Source organism: Eptatretus burgeri, chromosome 4 (assembly GCF_056783735.1).
Source record: "Eptatretus burgeri isolate ZD-2024b chromosome 4, Ebu_testis_v1, whole genome shotgun sequence".
NCBI lineage: Eukaryota > Metazoa > Chordata > Myxini > Myxiniformes > Myxinidae > Eptatretus > Eptatretus burgeri.
Window position 1 is genome coordinate 103,280,284 of NC_140964.1, and position 17,471 is coordinate 103,297,754.

Here is a 17,471-nt window from a genome sequence, read left to right on the forward strand (position 1 = left end):
CTGATTTCCTGAATATTCTCTTGAACATCTGTACATTCTTTTCAGCCAATCCATTTTAAGAGGGATGGTCTGGAGGGAACAAGGTTTGTTCAATCAATAACATTGAATTTCAAAAATGTAACAAATTTGTCCATAATAAATTGTGGTCCATTATCTGAGACTGGCTGCGAAACCAACCTGTTTCCTGCAAATATGGATAGAAGGACCATGATCATCATCAAAAAGCTATCTGCAACCACGATAAAGTTTGGACCTTTAACCTCCGCATAGTCAACAAGAATTCTCTGCCACGGTTCCACAGCCAAAGGCCATAACAAAAGAGGAACAACTTTCGGTGTAATTTGTGCATCCATGCATTTGCTACATGATCTGACTATTTCTTTGATGTCCCCATCTAGCGCTGGCCACAAAACAAACAACCTCGCCATGGCTTTCATTCGGCATACTCCTGGGAGACTTTCGTGGAGTTCACCAAGCGTACGTGTTTGTAACGATGTAGGAACTACGACCCGTCGACCCCACAATAAACATCCATCATCGACCGACAACTCATCTCGACATGTCAAGTACGGTTGTAACATTTTATCCGTACAATAACTCGGCTATCCTGACAAAGTGTATTCGTAGACTTCCACTCGTACTGGATCTTTCCCTGTACACTCTGCAATTTGTTTTGCATTCACAGGTAACGAGTCTACCATTGATTTGAAAACAACATTTTCTTCCGGATCTGCCATACTTGGATAGTTCACTGGAAATCTACTTGACATGTCGGTGTTTGCGTTTTGTTGAGTCGTACGGTATTTGATGTCGTCGGTGTACCCACTTAATGCCCACCATTGCAATCTAGCCACAGCTAATGGAGGTATCCCTACCCTTGGACCGAATATTAAAATCAATGGCTTGTGATCCGAGATCAATTTGAACTTCCAGCCATACAAGTACAAATGAAACTTCTTCAATCCATACACTATTGCAAATGCCTCTTTTTCAATTTGTGCATCATTTTTTTCCTGCCGCACTTAGGGTACGCAACGCATCGGTGATTGGGCATTTGGTCACGTCCGCGAATGTATGGCTGAGACAAGCCCCTAACCGCTTTTGGCTAGTCACTATGCTTAATACTAGCGGTTTCGTAGGATCGTAATGTACTCAGAATTTTTCTCCCATGAGAACGGTTTTTGCGTACCCCGACGCTTGTTCACATTGATAAGACCACATCCACTTCATGGAATGGTTCAATAGGTCATAGAGAAGTGTCAAGTTTGAGGACAAATTGGGAATTAATTTTCAATAGTCGTTTACCATCCCAAACAGAGATTTTATTTCAGACACATTTGTTGGTTTGTCTGCTTTTTGAATTGCCTCGACCTTGTTTTGTAATGGGCGAATCCCATCGGCACTCAAACTGTTGCCTCGATATTCAAGTCATGCCTTTAAAAATGGACATTTTACACCATATAGTCACGCAATGTGCTTCTTTAATGTTTGTAATACCTTTTTTAACACCTTCACGTGTTTCAGATCTACAGTTTCAGTGGCTACCACTATGTCATCCATATAGCAAAGGACATTTTATATTCCCAACAGAATTTTGTTCATGGTTGCTTGAAACTGAGACGGTGCTGTTTTTAAACCCAAACTGAGCCTTTTTGGAGCTAGAAGACCTTTCTGTGTGTTTAGCACTAGTAGTTTAGAGAAATCTTCAAGGGATAATTGATTGAATGTGCCCTTTAAATCAAGCTTGGGAAATACTTTTGGCTGTGTGCCATTCTGTGTTATGTTGGCCAATAAATCCTGAGTATTTGGTAGTTTGTAATTATCATCCTCAATTGGCTCGTTTAGGGCTTTATAGTCAGTCACCAAAGACTGACTGATTCAGTTTGGGAACATGTACTGCTGGTGAAGTCGGATCACTGACTGTTACTGGTTGCAGTATTTCTGCTTTTATCAGTCTATCATACTCTTTGTCTACTTTGTCTGCCATCGAGTATGGAATTTGCCTTGCCTTCTGGAATACTGATTTAGCATTTGGCTTTAATTTGAGTGTTGCTGTGTACCCTTTTATCCCTGCACCAGAAGTAGATAATAGTACTTTGTTATGATATAGCAACCCATTGAACTTTGGGGCGTAATCTTTACCTCCGCCACTGAAGGTGAAAGAGATAATGTTATCACCTCTCGATGTTTGATACTTGCAAAATCAAAGATTTTTCAAGTATCGTGGTCAGTTAATTTTGTTATTCTTTCTGTTTGTGTTTGTCTGTCTGTTTGTACAGGTCACAATTTTAAACTGATCTTCACAAAGCTTAACCACTCGGTAGAGTTTGTCATAAGGAAGAAGCCTATTATTGAGGTCAAAAGGTCAATATAGGCCAAAGGTCAACAACTTTGGTGAGATTTCTAAAATCCTCAATTTTCATCCGATTCACTTGAAATTTGAAGAGGATTTATATTTCAGGTCACTGAATTCAATTAACCAATTATTTTTGAGGTCAATATTGACAAAGGTCAACATTGGCGCAAGGTCAATAATTAAACTGATATTTCTAAAATCCTCAATTTTCATCCGATGAAATTTGAAGAGGAGTTGCTTATTTGGTCATTTAATTTAACCACCAATTATTTTTGAGGTCAAATTTGTTTTGTCGATTTTGCATGTATCATGCTCTGCATGACGTCTTCTTCTTGTTACTTGCAAAATGGAAGATTTTTCAAGTATATTGGTCAGTCGATTTTGTTATTCTGGCTGTCTGTCTGGCTGTTTGTCTGGCTGTTTGTCTGGCTGTTTGTCTGGCTATTTGTCACCGACAGGTCACAATTCTAAACCGATCGTCATGAAACTTTACCAAGTTGTAGAGGTAGTCTCAACTGAGAAGCCCATTGATTTTTGACGTCAAAGGTCAAAGGTCATCTTAAGGTCAAATTTATGAAATCGTCAATTTTCATCTGATTGACTTGAAATTTGAACAATATTTGCATATTGCATCACTGGATTGGGAAACCAACTATTTTTGAGATCAAAAGGTGAAAGGTCAACTCAAGGTCAAACTTCTAAAATCATCAATGTTCAACTGAAAAATCGTCAATTTACATCCTATTAACTTATAAGTTGAACACAATTTGCATAGTCCATCACTGAATTTGGAAAGCAACTATTTTTATGGTCAAAAAGTCAAAGGTCAATTCAAGGTCAAACTTCTAAAATCATCAATTTCAATCTGAAAAATAATCAATTTTCATCAGATTGACTTGAACTTTGATTAAGATTGTGAATTTTAATGTTAATGAAATGGACAAGTTAATGTATCCATAGCAACCTTTGGAGTGGGTGGGGAGGGGGGTGAACTGTGCAAGTACTGTATCGTGCTCTGCATGATATATTTTTCTTGTTACTTGGCGAAATGTTCGATTTTGTCAAGTATGTTGGTCTGTTCCGTTTGTTGGTTTGTTTGTTTGTTTGTTTGTTTGTCCGGTCGTCTACAGCCCAAACGGCTGGGCCAGTCGTTCTTAAATTTTTACATCTGATAGGCAATCCACCTGAGACGGTCCACGTCCAAACCCCGTCTTAGTTGGAAAACACAACGTGAAAACACATTTTTGGACATATAATAACTCAGTAACTGGAAGTTGTAGCGACTTCCAGTTGACGCCAAAACAAACTTCAATGGAATATCTAAATGTTTTAAAATGCATGTTAGTACAAATTATGCACAGTTTTCGCAAGCGTATGACGTCAAAGTTTTTAGCTATTGGCGTGATTTAAAGAAAATTCTATTCGTTCTACAGGTCACAATTCTTAACCGATTTGGATGAAATTTTAACAGCTGATAGAAATCCACAGTGCAAAAAGATATGTGACTTTTGGTGATGTTCAAGATCAGGATCTGGATTCTGCATCACTTTATATTATCACCCATTATAAACCAATGGGTAATTTTGTGAATTACACATGGCTATTTCTCAAACAGTTTTCCACTTATTATATTGAAACTTATACTGTCTATTTATGCATGTAATATTAACATGTTTACAAAGTTTGATCGAAATTGACCCAAGGTCAAGGTCAGGGTCACCCAAAACATGAAAAACACACATATAAAATACATGTTTTTGTTTTACAACATATTTCAAACCTGATAACGGGATCGTAAAGCTGGTTGAAAAGCAATGTTCCAAGGTATTTTCAAATATTTTCTACGATCAGAATGAAGGCAACAAGCACCGATGATAAGTTGTTGAATGTCACATGGTGGCTTTAAATGAGTTGTGAAAATTTTCAATCTGCTGCTGTTACCATGACAACGCGCGCCTGATAATTGTTATTTGTGACGTCGCGTCATTTTAATAATGTACGAACAAATAAACACCACACATTCCATGACATTACAGCTTGGACCACCACACGGAAAGGTCAACTAATTCGCCAAGTGTCGTGCTAAGCACGATTTTTCATTTGTTTGTTTGTCTGTCATTTTGTGTGCAGGATATCTCAAAAAGTTGTGGACAGATCCGAATTAAATTTGGTGGGCAAGTTGCATGTTTGACAAGGATGAACTGATTAGATTTTGGTGAATATCTAGATCCGGATATGACTACTAAAACTTTTAAAGTGATTCTTCACCATAGAGAGATAGGGCGAAACTAATATATAGCACAATATCTCAAAAAATTGTTGCCGGATTTGGACGAAACTTTGTGTACACGTTGAGTATGCGACAAGGAAGAATTGATTCAAATATGGTGAAGATCCAGATCCGGATCCGGATCCCATTATTTTTTTCAGCGATTCTTCACCATTGAGAGATGGGGCTAAACTAATATATAGCACGATATCTCAAAAAGTTGTTGACAAATTCAGACAAAACTTTGTGGACCCATTGGGTGTGCAACAAAGAAGAATTTATTCAAATTTTTTTTGTGAATCACGCATTACGTAACAGAGATATGCACTCTACCGAGTACCCTTCTAGTTAAAAAAATATATTGGGCCCGATATGTTCTTGTGGATCAGGAATTACGTGGCAGAGGTATGCACTCTACCGAGTGCCCTTCTAGTTTGATTCTGGGACTTTGGTTTGGGAGATTTCTGCCACTGTGAAAATATTTTCCCAATCTAGTTTGATTTAACTCAACCAATCTCTCCCCAATAGGCATGGACGTGTCCCCTTTACCATCACACAAGTTCTATCAACACCTCTGGGTTACCCTAGTAGTTGACTGGTACCTTTACACAACCCCAAATAGGAGCGAATCCCCCGATGTAACTACGGAGAGTTATGTTTGTATCAATCAAAGGACACTTTGAAGGGCTATTTCTATAAGCAGTCTCTGACATTGTTGAGTGTGACGCCGCGGTATTCAGATCCATAGTGATATCACAATGTCCTACAGCCATTTTTACTTTGATAGGTTTTACATTATTGGGAGACTCCACCATTTTGGTACAAACCAAATCCTTCATGGTCTCGTTCTGTGTCTGATTCATGATTACTGTTTGAATCAACTTACTTTCTGGAACTTAATAATTGTAAGTTGAATTTCTTCTCTCCTTGATCCTTTTGATGTTTTTTCATTGGACATACCTTGGAAATATGCCCCTTTTCATCGCAGGAGAGACAATTCACATTCTTAATTCAGCAGTTTTATCTGCAATGTTTTGTCTGACTGCAATACTTTCTCCAGACCAACGGCTGACCTGGCTGACAGCTTGATGTGTGGTCCATTTTTCTTTCTGATTACCGTGAAGTGTCTCTTCTCCTGCTGGACTCGGTTTGCCTCTGCTGCACCATCGCTCTTCACTTCCAATGACATCCGACCCATGTGCTCGCAGTTCACTAACCTGGCTAACTCGTCTGACAGACATTTCACCCTGACCTCCTCAAATGATAAATCTGCTTTGACAATAAATATGCATGAGTCCTAGACATTTTAGGGTGGAGTCCTGACACCAGCCTGTCGCGTTGGGCTTTGTTCAGAAGGCCCTGAATGAGCACGTAGACACGAGCTTCTTCAATTGCACAATGTAGTTGGCAACTGTCTGTTTCTCTCCCTGGGAAGATGTCCAAAATTTATAGCATTCCACAATCGCGATCGTTTTCGGCGTGTTATGGTCTGTTAACAACGCTTTCAGCTGAGCGTAAGTTTTCGATTTTGCCGTGGCTAGGTGACACAAGTTCTTCAATCACTTGAATGCATCTGCTCCCACAATGGCCAAAAATAAACTCGCCCGTAGCTCGTCATCAATCCTGTTTGCCACCAAAAATGAGTCACATCTGTCTGTGCGGTCCTCGACCAACTCCACTTTTTCGTCGAAAGCACCAATATTCCTGAACAGTGCCATGTCTTGAATATGCCTTCAAATTTCCGATCACCTTGGAATCCTCATTGCCAATTTGCAATATCCTGAACAAATGCCTTCACGTTGATATTTCAGCAAAAGAGTGGGCTAAGTGAGGGACACAGACACAGATGTATGACGCTGTTACAGGACTGTTTTAATTTGCGCACGCGCAGCCTCCATGCTATGCGATTGCATCATTCAACACAATACTGCAGAGTGCATGAGTGAAAATTTGGTGGTTGGGTTAATTTAAATACCCCTTTTGAAGACAATTAACTTATTTAATTATCCTTTATCATGGTGTCATCCTTGGTTACCTCACCATCCAACACTTGGGTCTCAATTCGCCATTTTTTTGGACCGCTCAACAATGCCTTGACTTGGAACAGTCCACAATGGTTTTTTAACGATAACGTTTTTTTTTCACTTTCCTCACTGGTATTCTCAAGTGCTTGAGCATCATACCTACGGATCTCTGGATACATTTCAAAATGCTTATAAATGCCCAGAAACGCCAGCATTTATGGCAATATTTCATTTCCGCACATGCCATTACCTCAAGAATCTCTTAATCTGAACCAAATTTCAAAATTTAAACTTCGTTATTGACTTCAGCGGTAGTTCAAACTGCTAAAAAAAGGTGTTCATTTCTTCAATTTGGACACTGTTTGACATTCCAGGCATCTCCGGGTGCATGGTGTGTATGTGTATATGTATATATATATATATATATATATATATATATATATATATATATATTGTTGCGGATTCGCGCCCGCCGGCGTGCTGACGGCCACGTAACTCGAATCGCGGCACGTCGCCCACCGGACGGACAATCCAGTCGTGACCCTCTCGGACTAACGCCGGGAACCAGTCACGGGTGGACCTTTCGGTCTCACCGCGATCGAGCCAATCAGCCCCCGCGTGGGATAGGGTTGCTCGCCAAATTCGACCTACCTAAGTACCCACGCGGAGGGTAGACCGGGCGATCGCACCTCGCCGCAGGTCGACTTCGGACACGGGCCACTTAAGCGACCCGTTCCGTACTATCAGAATAACCGAGCGGTGTCATCGTCGACCTCGACGGTTCGATTAATTATCGGGCGTATTCAGCCCACTACCAACCCTTTACGTGAAGCAAGATGAGGATTCAATGGGAGAAATGACGAAGCGAAGCGGGAAACAGTTCAACACAAAGCACATTTATTCGCGGCACACGGGAAGCACACATATTCAATTCCACCAAAAGCACACAGAAAAGAAAAACACAATTCAATTTACACAAAAAGCAAATATAAAAGCGAAAACACAATGCAGAGCTAATACCGACTACCGAGCACACGGCAACACTTATACAATTCTACTTCACAGACGGCGCCGACAACACATACCCAAAACCAAGGAAAAGAAATACCCTCAAGGATGAGGCGGGCCTGAGGCCGAGACCGGGTCGCGCCTACCCGTCTGGTGATGAGACGCGGAGCGGCGATGGTGCCTCAACTCCGCGGGCCTCGCGGAGGGTGTCTGGTAGGGGGTGGGAAAGGGGCCCCCTTGGTCACACTATCTCAGCGCGGGGGGAAACAGGAGGGGGTTGCTGATGCTCGGGGTATAGAGGATCTTTATTATCCCGCGACGAGCGTCTCCACCTCGGCCAGGTCGCGCTGTCGGCCTCCCTCGGGTGCAGCTCCCTGCACGACGCGAGCACCCCCTCGTCTGGTCTCGCCGCCTCTCCACAGCTCCGTCCCCTCCGTTCCGACTCCAACGCACACGACGAGCAGCTCCACCGCCCGCGAAGTCTTGACTCTCTGTTTCCGACTCTCCTACTCTCCGCCTCTCCGCCTCTGGACTCTCCGACTCTCCGACTCTCCTCGTCTCGACTCCCCTCCTCACTTCTTCTCCTCCTCTGGACTCTCCTGACTCTGCTCTTGCCTCTCCGACTCTCTTCGTCTCTGGACTCTCCGACTCTCCTCCTTTCGACTCTCCTTGTCCCCGACTCTCCTACTCTCCTGACGAACACGGTCCTTTTATCCCCCCGTAGCTTCGCCTTTGACCCCCTCCCTTTGACCTTTCACCTCGCTCCCCATTGGCCCGAGAAAAAGTGGGCGTGAAGGCTTTTTGATCCATAAATTTGCATATATCGATCGTCCTGGAGGCGGGGCCAAATCGCCCCTCGCTCACCGATTGGACGGCAAAAAGTGGGCGTGTGTCGTTTTTGATCCGTTTTTGAAGCACAAAATCCGTGATTTTGTACACGCTGTTCGACGCGCGCCCTGCACGAGTCCAACACCGGTACCCACAGGCGGCGCAAGAACGGTGGCGATGCGACGGCTGCGAGGTGTGACGTGAAGGTCGTGGCGGTTGTGGTGAAGCGGCGTTGTGGTTGGTGGTTGATGTTGTGGTTGTGGTGGTAATCATGGCGGTTGGTCCAAAATAAAGATAGTTAAAGAAAAACGGCTATCCTGAAGAGTCGCAGCACGCATATATGACATGTATTCCCACTAGACAACGGGTTTGGGCCTAACTACACATGCACTTACCGAGATACCTCACCTAAGGGACCTGAATGGTGGTTTGCGAATTTGGTAACCACAACACTACCCCCTCCCCTTTTTACAGACTCGTCCCGAGTCGTCAAATTTTCGTGTGCCATCATGTGTAGTTTTCCCCTAGTACATTTTACCTACGGATCCCTGAGTGCGACATTCATGGTATTCGTGTCCCCAAAATAAATAACCTGAGGGCTGCGTAACTATCTAAACAAACTCACTCACACGGACGACTTAAATAAAATTGCCGGCGCTAGACAAACATGCCGGGGGCGCACTCATATGTACAGTACATCTTAACCTTAACTTACAAATTTTACACTAAACCATGGCCCAGGATCACTGAACTCTGCAAAAAGAAAGCAGTTAGCAGGGAGCCAGGCTGCCCGCATGCAGTCTCTGGCTCAAACAATGCAGGTGGCAGGGAACGTGGCTGGCTGCTCACACGCAGTCCAAGGCCTTCCCTTTTTGAACTGAACGCAGTGAACCACAACGGTGCATGGGCTGCACAAACGTAGTCTCCGTGCCAGCTCAAGTGGCACACGCAATGAGCACAACGAATGAATGGATGAATGGATGGACGCAAAACACGGTGCACGGGCCGCCACTGCAGGCCCGTGTTGTAGCTGCCAACAGGGCAGTTCTTGCAGCTTGCAAACTGTTGCCTTGCGGATCCTGGCGCACATGGAAATGAACAGGGAGGGCAAAGCAAAAATTGAACGGGGGCTGGTGAACAGGGGCAGTGGGCATGGCATGGCAAAGGCAGCAGGCAAACACAGCCCGCAGAAGAAGGCCGCTGCAGGCAAACACAGCCGGCAGATGAACTGGCCGGCACAGGCCTTGAAGTACCACAGCTGCAGATGATCCGGCCGGCACAGACCTTGCAGCAACACAACAGCTGCCGATCAAGTGGGCCCGCACAGGCCTTGAAGTAACACAGCCAGCAGATGAAGCTGGCCAGCCTTTGCCGTTCAGTGGAGGTTGGTGGAGGGAGTGCGGTGGTGCTGGCCACTTGGAAGGCGGGCTCGGACCTACCTACCTGTCTCCCTCCCAACCTATCGCCTTTGCCTGTCACTGTACATACCCACTCCCTTAATTTGTGAAAAACCAATTTAGCCCCCACTTATTTTTTTTGTTGTTTTTATTTTTTTACTTCCCCACTATAAATCGTCCCCTAACCCCCTTTATCGTCCTTGTTCGGCTAACCTATCCTGTCACCTAGCGTACTCCCAACCCCTACGTTCCCTTCCCGGAGGGGAATAAGGGAGAGCTAACGTCCTGTGTCGAGGCCCAACGAAGCCTCAGAATGGCCTCCCCAGAGTTCAGCGATCTAACCCAAAGTGGGTCCAGCGGCCCACAACGAGAGCGAGGGGATGGATGGTGCGGAGGGGTACATCTCCTAATCTACCCTAACCATTTAACTGTTAAACTACCCCGGGGCTTTCAACAAGCGCCTCTCGCTTAAACTATTGTTTCTAACAACCCAGATTCCCGTCGCCTATGTTGGTGTCCTCACAATTTCGGGCCTCGCCCCCCAATTTTCGCTCCGTGCCCTCACACGGTCTCCTGGCTGGGACACGTGGCTCCCTTTGGCAGGCACGACCCTCTGCCGATTCTCCCGCTATGGCACCCCCGGGCACTACACTGCCTCCGAGCCTACCAGCTCCCTAACACCGGGGAGTGCCCCCCATGGCACCTCCCCTGAAACGCACACGTGGCAGGCCGGCCTCCCGGGCCCCTTTCCGAGGGTCACCCGTGCCCACAACACTGCCCACGCGGCTAATGGCGCCCGGGACCCCCCCACCAAGCAGGCGCACCCGTGCCCACTACTCTATCCCGGCCCCCCATGGGCCCATGGCCTACCGCGGCCGACTAGCCTGGTGCCCGGGGTACCCACTCAGCGATACTCACCTTTCGCAGCCACGCTCCCAAGCCCGTCAACAGGGCTCCTGCACCCCTCCAAATGGGTCTCGAGCCTACTTTCCCACCAACAACAAAACGACCTCCATTTTTCAATTTGACTAACCCCCTAACTCACTCTACACTGACCCCGGGGTCCCTTGGGCGGGAGTCACTCCTCCCCCCAATCACTCATCGCACCATGCATTCCCCATTCACTCCACACACACAGACCCGCTGGCCTCACTCACTCACCATGTACTCACCTCACAACTCTCCAACTCTTCAACACACACACCGCTGAACTCTGCCATCCTTCTATCTGCATCCCCTAACTAACTCGTGCTCCCACGTCGTCCCTTACACTACAGCACGTTCCTTTTAACGCTACGTAGCTAAACTACGTCCCCACTACACATTCACTGTCAGTCACGGTCTCCAAACTCAAAAATTCATTTTATTTCCCAACCTAAATCTGGCTACAATCCCTATAACTAATCCATTCCACGGACTCCATGAGGACTTACCCCTGCCCCATGAAGTCGGTCTAACTAAGCTAACCCTTCCCCCTAACTAGTTTCCATCCTGTGCCCAGGGTCAAGGGGGTCTTCCACCCTTTGCCCAGGAATCCTGTGCACCCGAAAGTGAGGCTTGTTTTTTTTATTTTTATTTTTTTTATTCGCAGCACCTGCGCGGCAACTCAGAGCTCGCGCACTTTACACCTGCCCGTGACGTCATGCAGCTGCACGTGTTCCTCGTCCCTTCTTGGACGGTACCATCCGGCAGAGATACCCCTCCTGCCGGATTCCAACCACACGTGCAGCCATGACGTCACCGTGCGCAAAAAAAAAACACAAGCCCCACGTCTCGAGGGGTTCCCCACGCGAACACATGTGCTTTGCCCGTTGGAGCTTAACACACACGATCGCGTGGAGAACCCGTCCGGTCCAAATCCATTTACCTGCCTAAACTTTGTCCGTCCGCGGGATCGGCAAATCCACCGCGTGCGTTTCCGGACCGGGACTTCACTCTCGCAAGCGAGCACGTGGTGGTCTCGTGCGTTGCACAGCACGAACCGCGTGCTCACTGCTGGGTGAACCCGGCACGGTCCCCGAAACAACTACAGCCGCTACTCGGCTTTCTTTTCTCACATGTCGCAGTCTCCGTCTCCATTCCACACACGCATACCTGCGTGTTACGACGCACACAGTCCACACCATTAAACTCACACCGGGAGACGCGGCTGCGTGCTCCCGCATGCCAACCGACATCTCCCTCACATACCGCTCTCTTACACACACGGTCTCCCTTGCACACAGCGACCTTGCACACGGCCGTTCACTCACGCATGCGGGGGCACTCACCCGCGGTGCCTCATCCACACACCGTGCCCCACTCATACACGCGGGGGCACTCAACCGCGGTGCCTCACTCACACTCCGTGCCTCATCCACACACGCGGGGGCACTCACCCGCGGTGCCTCATCCACAATGGCCGTGCTGGGAAGCACGCACCCTGGCACAATCGCCACCTCACCATTCACACACGGGGTCGCTTCCACACACGGGGACGCACCCACGCCTTGCACCACACACACAGGGACAACCACACTGGGGATCCGTGTCCCCACAAGGGTCTCCGGGGCCTCTATACCCCCCAAGCTCTCCGTGCACCTGTCCACAGCACCCGTCCCCTCAACCTCGCAAAGCACGACCGAACTCACCTGGTCGTGACTCACCTCAAGGGGGCAGACTCCCTCCCCTCGTTCCTGGAGGAGGCCATCCAGGTGCTCGCACTGGGTCCCTACACGCTCCGCGAGCTCAACCTCACTATCCTCCGTGTGTGTGTGCGCGTCACTTACCCCGTCTTCATCGTGTTGTCTCTCCTCTATTTTTTCTGTCTCCCGTGTCTCTATACATTTATAAGTTTCTGTCGTCGTCACCTCGTGTCTCGTCTCACACGTTTTGGTCTCCCCATTTAATTTTTCCCTCTTGGTCACCGTCGATTCCTCTGTCACGACCCTCGCCCAACACGCCCCCCGAATTATTTTTTCACCCGCCTCCACCGCGGGCCTGTCAGCCGTTGCACCCCCTTCCAGCTCGTTTGCTCCCACACGTGGAGTCGCCATTCCCAGCTCCCTGGTCACGGCCTTCATGCCCGCCTGCAGGCATCGGCCCATGTTCTGCGTCTCACCCCGTAGCTCTTTCATTTCTTTTTTCATATTTGTTTCCATTTTTTGTGTATTCGCATCCAATTTTTGTGTATTCGCATCCATCTTTTCGTTCATGCCTTTCATTTCGTTTATAATTTCTTTTGCGTTTGCATCCATTTTCGCTGTCATTGCCGCCAGCATGGTGCATAGCTGGGCTATGTCGGATGCACTCAGCTGAGCCGTTTCGGCAAGAATCGGGGAAGGGTTTTGGTGGAGGGGGGGAGGGGAGGTGTCATACACGGCGGCCGCTGCCGCACCTATTTCGGGCTCTGGGTTCAGTTGGGCGAGTCCGTGTTCCTGCACAATCAACATTTCCTGCACGGGGATTCCATCCTGGACCATGGACTCTACATTACTACACATATACATTTCTAATACCCCCGGCTCCCGCTCGCCTTGAGACGCCATCTTGCTTCTCGTGAAGGGTTAATTTCGCTCGCTCGTAATTTGGAGGGAATCGGGGGTCGCTTCTCTCACCCCTGGACCGATTCCCGTGAATTTCGCTGGAGACAGGAGAGCCCGTTGTCCCGTTCTCCAATACCAGTGCCGCGAGGAGGGCGATGAATTTGTATCGCACGACCTGACACCAGTGTTGCGGATTCGCGCCCGCCGGCGTGCTGACGGCCACGTAACTCGAATCGCGGCACGTCGCCCACCGGACGGACAATCCAGTCGTGACCCTCTCGGACTAACGCCGGGAACCAGTCACGGGTGGACCTTTCGGTCTCACCGCGATCGAGCCAATCAGCCCCCGCGTGGGATAGGGTTGCTCGCCAAATTCGACCTACCTCAGTACCCACGCGGAGGGTAGACCGGGCGATCGCACCTCGCCGCAGGTCGACTTCGGACACGGGCCACTTAAGCGACCCGTTCCGTACTATCAGAATAACCGAGCGGTGTCATCGTCGACCTCGACGGTTCGATTAATTATCGGGCGTATTCAGCCCACTACCAACCCTTTACGTGAAGCAAGATGAGGATTCAATGGGAGAAATGACGAAGCGAAGCGGGAAACAGTTCAACACAAAGCACATTTATTTGCGGCACACGGGAAGCACACATATTCAATTCCACCAAAAGCACACAGAAAAGAAAAACACAATTCAATTTACACAAAAAGCAAATATAAAAGCGAAAACACAATGCAGAGCTAATACCGACTACCGAGCACACGGCAACACTTATACAATTCTACTTCACAGACGGCGCCGACAACACATACCCAAAACCAAGGAAAAGAAATACCCTCAAGGATGAGGCGGGCCTGAGGCCCAGACCGGGTCGCGCCTACCCGTCTGGTGATGAGACGCGGAGCGGCGATGGCGCCTCAACTCCGCGGGCCTCGCGGAGGGTGTCTGGTAGGGGGTGGGAAAGGGGCCCCCTTGGTCGCACTATCTCAGCGCGGGGGGAAACAGGAGGGGGTTGCTGATGCTCGGGGTATAGAGGATCTTTATTATCCCGCGACGAGCGTCTCCACCTCGGCCAGGTCGCGCTGTCGGCCTCCCTCGGGTGCAGCTCCCTGCACGACGCGAGCACCCCCTCGTCTGGTCTCGCCGCCTCTCCACAGCTCCGTCCCCTCCGTTCCGACTCCAACGCACACGACGAGCAGCTCCACCGCCCGCGAAGTCTTGACTCTCTGTTTCCGACTCTCCTACTCTCCGCCTCTCCGCCTCTGGACTCTCCGACTCTCCGACTCTCCTCGTCTCGACTCCCCTCCTCACTTCTTCTCCTCCTCTGGACTCTCCTGACTCTGCTCTTGCCTCTCCGACTCTCTTCGTCTCTGGACTCTCCGCCTCTCCTCCTTTCGACTCTCCTTGTCCCCTACTCTCCTGACGAACACGGTCCTTTTATCCCCCCGTAGCTTCGCCTTTGACCCCCTCCCTTTGACCTTTCACCTCGCTCCCCATTGGCCCGAGAAAAAGTGGGCGTGAAGGCTTTTTGATCCATAAATTTGCATATATCGATCGTCCTGGAGGCGGGGCCAAATCGCCCCTCGCTCACCGATTGGACGGCAAAAAGTGGGCGTGTGTCGTTTTTGATCCGTTTTTGAAACACAAAATCCGTGATTTTGTACACGCTGTTCGACGCGTGCCCTGCACGAGTCCAACACCGGTACCCACAGGCGGCGCAAGAACGGTGGCGATGCGACGGCTGCGAGGTGTGACGTGAAGGTCGTGGCGGTTGTGGTGAAGCGGCGTTGTGGTTGGTGGTTGATGTTGTGGTTGTGGTGGTAATCATGGCGGTTGGTCCAAAATAAAGATAGTTAAAGAAAAACGGCTATCCTGAAGAGTCGCAGCACGCATATATGACATGTATTCCCACTAGACAACGGGTTTGGGCCTAACTACACATGCACTTACCGAGATACCTCACCTAAGGGACCTGAATGGTGGTTTGCGAATTTGGTAACCACAACAATATATACATATATATATATATATAAATATATATATATATATATATATATATATATATATATATATATATATATATATATATATATATATCTTCTTCTTCTTTCGGCTGCTCCCGTTCGGGGTCGCCACAGCGGATCATCCATTTGATCCGCATAGTGATTTGGCACATGTTTTACGCCGGATGCCCTTCCTGACGCAACCCTGGTCGCCTCTTACAACACAGGGATATGATACACCTATTTTAACCGGGATATACACCGGCCCAGTACACTGGTACTCATTTCGCCGACCTCGGAAGGATGACAGGCTGAGTCAACCCCCTGGTGTATTAATTCAGTGGCCCAACGGGGCTTGAACTCAGGACCTTTTGGATCCCAAGCTGCTGCCCGAACCACTGCGCCAACACCAGGCTCATATATATATATATATATATATATATATATATATATATATATATATATATATATATATATATATATATATATATATATATATATATATATATATATATATATATATATATATATATATATATATATATATATATATATATATATATATATATATATATATATATATATATATATATATATATATGATTGATCGGCGCTTGCAAATCACTTACCAAGCCAGCATTCCTTACTAACCGTTTTGTTGGAGTACTTTCTTGAGTACTTAAGCTACTTGGTGAGCACTCCACAATAGTCGCACTGTCACTGAATAAATTGATCGACTTGAACAAAGTTCAGGGCCCACTTGCCTGTGTTTGGCTGTGCGGTGCCTCAGGCAGTATGTCAGGTGATGGTTTGCATAGATACACATAAACAAATTAACATTTTCTTTTTAAAAGTTTCTTCAACTGTTTTGTTGGAGTGCTTCCTTGAGTGGAGTGCTTAACATCTCTGGAGTTAAGAAGGCAAAATAAATTAGGTGTTTACAATGAGTAAAAAAATGTTTTTAGTTGTTACAAAGAAATGAATCTCCACATCTTGGCAGGATAGCCAAGAGGTACGCATGCTCATCTTTAAGCTGTACACCCTGGATTTGAATCCCGACCCAGCTATACACTGTCATCCCTGTGTTTCACAGGCAGGGTGATTCATCAATGTGTATGCTGTCTCTCAGATGGATGTTTAAAGTGCACATCACATCTGCTGGATTCCCCCCTCTCACTCGGCTGTTGAATTAATACCAGGTGGGGTTGACTCTGCTGGTCATCCTTCCGAGGTCGGCAAAAATGAGTGCCAACTTGCTACTATCCTGTGTTGGAGTGGCGACCTGTCCAGGATTGTGCCCAATAGCCAAGGAGACTGCTGAGGCAGCACCAACACTCTGCACAGAGTATGGTCCCAATGGATGGAAAGAAGGATTTCCCCCTCTCCTTTCCCCTCCCCTCTCCCCTCCACAACTCCCCTCCTCACTCTCCCCTCCCCTCTCTCCCTCTTTCACTGCCCTCCTTCTCTCACCCTCTGCCTGTCTTACCACTATCCCTCTCTCACCCCTTTCCCTCTCTCACTCCTCTCTCTCTCTCTCTCTCTCTCTCTCTCTCTCTCTCTCTCTCTCTCTCTCTCTCTCTCTCTCTCTCTCTCTCTCTCTCTCTCTCTCCCATCCCTCTCCCCCTGATCCCCCATCCCTCCCCCTCTGTTAAGGGCACTGTTGCGGACTGACAGTTTAGTTTTGAATTTGCTAGGTAGACAGCATGGGTTTTAAATGCTCCCTCCCAGTTTTACCTTGAACCCAGTGGTTAAAATGAAAATGTTGCTGTTTGGGTGCATTTTATTGCCCTTCCCTTCCCCTCCCCTCATGCTGCCTTACTTCCACTCATACCACCTTCCCTTCTCCTCATGCCACCTTCCCTTCCCCTCATGCCACTTTCCCTTCCTCTTGCACTGCCTTCCCTTCCCACTCACCCTGCCTTACCTTCGCTTCCCCTCACGCTGCCTCCCTCCCCTCATGCTTACCTCCTGCCAAACCCCCTCCCCTTTGCCATCCCCCATGGACATCTCCGGGTGGTTTCCACATGCTGTATTAACATGCCGTTTTATTGTTCCGC

The 17,471-nt window shown here is 47.7% G+C and overlaps 1 protein-coding gene across 1 annotated transcript in view; it reads left to right on the forward strand.

Annotated features, from left to right (window-relative positions):
* LOC147028800 (carbohydrate sulfotransferase 8-like) overlaps positions 1-17,471 on the forward strand; it is a 303,172-nt gene that overhangs the window by 19,433 nt on the left and 266,268 nt on the right. Inside the window, exon 3 of the mRNA XM_085879518.1 lies at positions 399-566. The gene's annotated coding sequence lies outside the window, so the exon portion shown is untranslated. The remainder of the gene's footprint in view (positions 1-398; positions 567-17,471) is intronic.